This window comes from Dama dama, chromosome 15, assembly GCF_033118175.1.
Source record: "Dama dama isolate Ldn47 chromosome 15, ASM3311817v1, whole genome shotgun sequence".
Lineage (NCBI taxonomy): Eukaryota > Metazoa > Chordata > Mammalia > Artiodactyla > Cervidae > Dama > Dama dama.
Window position 1 is genome coordinate 49,814,383 of NC_083695.1, and position 4,610 is coordinate 49,818,992.

General features: G+C 35.6%; 1 pseudogene; it reads right to left on the reverse strand.

Annotated features, from left to right (window-relative positions):
* Positions 1–3,354: 3,354 nt before the first annotated feature.
* On the reverse strand, positions 3,355–3,736 carry LOC133070691 (iron-sulfur cluster assembly 1 homolog, mitochondrial-like; annotated as a pseudogene).
* Positions 3,737–4,610: the final 874 nt, after the last annotated feature.

A 4,610-nucleotide genomic window follows, 5' to 3' on the forward strand; every position in this document is an offset into this window, starting at 1 on the left:
TGGTTAAACATAACATCTCACATAAGGTTACCAGAAAAAATTCAGGAAGTTTAGTTTAATTTAAATTTTAAATAAACAATGAGTAATTTCTAAAAATTATAGATATATCTCAAATATTACAAAGGACATACTTATGCTAAAAACATATTCACTTGTTTATGAAAATGAATTTTAACTGACCATCTGAATATGTGCATTTTTTTTTTTTTGGCAAAATCTTACATCTCTAATCACACAACAGATTACCATACAATTACTTTGTTCATAGCAGGATAAAGTTTGCACTAAATGTATATTGCATTTATTTTTTAATTAGGTGTTCAGAATTTTTTTCTTAAGTGAGTGCCCAAATTGTGAAATATTTGTCCTAATCTTCACAGTTCAGACCATTAGGAAACTTTCTTGGGGCTGAATATAAGTAGAGTTTTTCAACCTGGAGTATGTACCTTTAAGGATAGTATTCATTTAGATTTTAGTCACTAGGTGAAAACGAGAGCCTGGGTGAGGCTAGAGTTGAATAAGTAAATTTATTTAATAAGAGCAGTATTTTATTAATATCAAATTATGACATTTGAATTTGATATTTAAAATAATTGAGAGCAATCTTTGATAGATTGGGACAACGTACTTATCATAGTACAGGTTAAACTATACAGTATTTTTTTTTATTACTTTTAGTATTTTTTGTTTTTATATGCTATTACACAAAAACAATATATAAGATGATTTATTGTTGTGCCAATTTTTAAATAAACAGCATGTGAAAGTCTCTCAGTCATGTCCTATTTTTGCAACCCCATGAACTGTAGCCTGCCAGGCTCTTCTGTCTGTGGAATTCTCCAGGCGAGAAAACTGGAGTAGATTGCCGTGTGCTCCTCCAGGGGATCTTCCCAACCCAGGAACTGAATTCAGGTCTCCTGCATTGCAGGTGGATTCTTTACCATCTGAGCCACCAGGGAACCCCTTTCAATATTTTTATTTTTAAACTCACAATTTCTTTAAAACAGAAAATATTCTGCTAATAAAATTGCATCAATATCATAATATTGGCTATAACTTTCTGTTGTAAAGCATAAATGTTTTAAATGTAACATCTGTAATTTGCAAACTTTAGTATTAAAATTAAATTATCTAAATATAATCACTCATCTCTTATATTGAACAAAATAGGAATTTTCTCCAGTATTAATTATTTTATGAAAATCAATTTTATTCTTCTCTGTTTAGAGAATGTTTCCTTTAGACTACTCTTATAATTACTTAAATTTATGTACTAATAAGAAAATATGCAGAGGCCTTTCACATTTTGTAACTAATAACTGTAGATTTAAATTTTATGTCACTTTTAAATGTCAAAAATCTAATATACCAAAAAATATGTTCTTAGTGAACTTTCAATATCATATTTATAAATCCTGAATAAAAGACTTTCTTATATTGATACACTATATATGTTGTATATGGTCACTTTATGTATTCTATACATATGTAAATTTTCAAATAGAAAATTTTAAAAAATCTTTTTTTAATGATTGTTTATCCATATAAAATGACTTAAGTTTTGTGCTAATATTAGAAGGCATATGAATAAGTTACTGTTTTTTTTTGTTTTTTTTTTTTAATGATCACAAAGAGGCTACTTTTTTTTTTATTGGCAACTCAATCTCTATATATATACAATAGTGCATAAATTTTAAGTGAGTTGACAATTATAGTAACAATACAAATTCACGAGCATTTACATAAAGCTGCTTCTCTAGGTTTTGATGCATTTTGTGCCAGGTACCTTAGTAAGTATGACAAACATAAAGGAACTCAGCTATTTTAATTCATAAGAACAGGCTTTCAAAAGAAGCAAATATATCATCTCATAGAATATTTAATAAGTCAAATCCAGGAAAATTGATAACTAAAGGACAAAAGGAACACTGTTAAAGAAAAGGTGGCAATAAAAATGTTAGGTGAAAATATTAGGCTTAAAATTTTAGCAATTGCACTTAGGATCCAGAAAGTGTATACACGCTGAAAGAAAAGACCTGCATGTTCTGCTTCACAATTACTATCATGTTCTGAAAGAACAATTCTGGGTTGCTACCATGTCCTCTTCCCTGCTAGTATAAACTACTCTTCTAAGTACTAGTGAAACAGGGTGCTAATTCACATAAATGGGTTTTAAAATAAGATGCTTCTCACCCAAAATGAGGCTAAATATCCTCTCCAAATTATAAGGAAATCTAATCAAAATACTGAACAGATAAAGAAGCCAGATCACCCATTTACCTCCACTGACTGCCTCAGAGCTCAGAACTGGTGTGGCACCTACAAGAGAGGAGGTGTGGGTGGTCCTCACTCTGCCCCTACCCAGCCTGCAGTGTTGGGGGGAACAAAAGCCCTTCAGCATCCCTGGAGTTTTATTCCCCAGGTAAAGATTGAGGGAGTGGGTTAGATGGCTTTTAAGAGAACTTCCTGCTTTTTTTTTTTTTTTAGGCCTTGACATGTAGCTTGTTTGGATCTTATTTCCTTGACCAGGGATCAAACACATGCCCCTTGCAGTGGAAGCATCCAATCTTACCTACTGGACCACCAGGGAAGTCCCTTAGGAGACTCCAAAAGAAAGGATCTAAGTCAGCTTGACATCTCACCTGTGGGCAGACACTTAGGGTGGCAAAAGAAACGGACTTAAAAACAGGTGGGTGAAGTATTTACCTTCTGATCTCATCTTTCAGAACTATTGGGCACTAGAGTTCAAGGAAATCTTTGTCCAATATTTAACTAATGGCCGGGGATGCTGCAGAGTAATAAGCAAATGAGGCATCTGACACTGACATTTTGGATAAAAATGTAGGAACACTATGCCAAGTCTGGGGAGAAAAACAGTGGGCCATCACATGACACCAGCAATCAAGACTCCCTGCCTCTGAATTTCAAAAGTCATTAATCTTGTTGGGAGATGTACCTTCAAGTCTTTCAAAAGATCCACCAAAGCACAACTGTTAAGAATATGCTTTCTGAAATCCTCCCAGGAAGGCAATTTCCATAGAACTAGTTCTATCAGAAAGGGGGCAGGAAGGAGAATTTAGTTTTTTTTTTTTAACGATCAGAAAGATCTGATCAGATCAGAAAGACCCAAAGACACTGATGGATTCTCATTTTCTGTCCCATATAAAGAACAAAAGTATCAATTCTTCTTGAATCTAACATACTGGCTTCATTCTCAAATGCATCACTTTATTTTCCTTGTAAGGCAGCCATACATCACACACCTTAACCACATGACAGCCACATGATTTCTTCAACAAGCCTTAGAGCTTCCACAGCTCTCCTGGGGCCTACAGCCCAAGTAGTCCTGAGGAGTCAAATGTTAGAGCTTTCTCCACAGCAGCAAGTTCCTTTGATATTTGGGTTATTGAACACAAACTCACTGGATAATTTGTCTTCAACATAGTTCATTTCTGTTCCTAAGTTTGTTAGCTGTGCTTTCTTCTCGATGAACACTCTAACACCATCTTGAATAACTTCTTCATCAGAGTCTCCTTTTATCTTTGTATATTCTAAAGTGTAGGAAAGGCCATTACAACCCCTGGTTCAGACACCAACATGTTCAGGCTTATCTTTAAGAAGTTTTATCTTCTTTACTGCTGAAAGTGTTTGGGTGAGGGTGGCCCAGGGGTGGAGGTGGCTGCCACTTCTTGTTGCTCACACCTGGGACTCTGACCCAGACTAAGGAAGCTGACATCCTCGCCATCCTGGTGCCCTGGTGCCTAGGGCCGGAGCTCCGCAGTCTCCATCTCTCTCCGTGGACAAGGCAGGCACACTGTGAAATAAGTAACTTTTATTTCACCAAAAAACCTAATACAAAATTCATGTAAATTGTTGTTTAAACATTTGATAGAATGCAACAGACTTGAACACCTATTTTTAAGAGTATTTTGGAGGGAAGGCCAGGAGTATCTGAAGTAGTTTGCTCCTGTGCTATCAGAAACCATCCTTTTTTAAAACCAGAGACTGCAAAACTATGTGATTATGTGACCTAGAGACCACACTGAAGGCCCATTTACTTTCTATAACCTTTAAACAAATTTAAACAAATGACTGGAAGTCCCATTCATCTTTAAAGAACCACCTAGTGTGTGTGAAGTTGCTTCAGTTGTGTCCAACTCTTTGGGACTCCATGAACTATAGCTTACCAGGCTCCTCTGTCCATGGGGAATCTCTGAGCAAGAATACTGGAGTGGGTAACCTAGCCGTTCTCCAGGGGATTTCATAACCCAGGGGCTGAACTCATATCTCTTATGTCCCCTGCATTGAGAGGAGGGTTCTTTACCACCATGCCACCTGGGAAGCCCCCAAAACTACAGGGTAGTAAGAGAAAATCAGTGGTTGCCAAGGGTAGGATGGGGGAGAAATGAAGAACCACCTAAAGTATATTCAAAACCATTTGGCTTCGTGCATGAAAAGTCCCTAGATTTAAACATATATTTCACTTTTGCAGACAATAGTAATATTGTGGCAAAAGAGAGATACACATTGAATGTAAATATGAAGAGTTTTTCCTGCCTTTTTTTGAATATGGTCAATAAGAATGAATAAGATTTTCCATAGTTCTGATA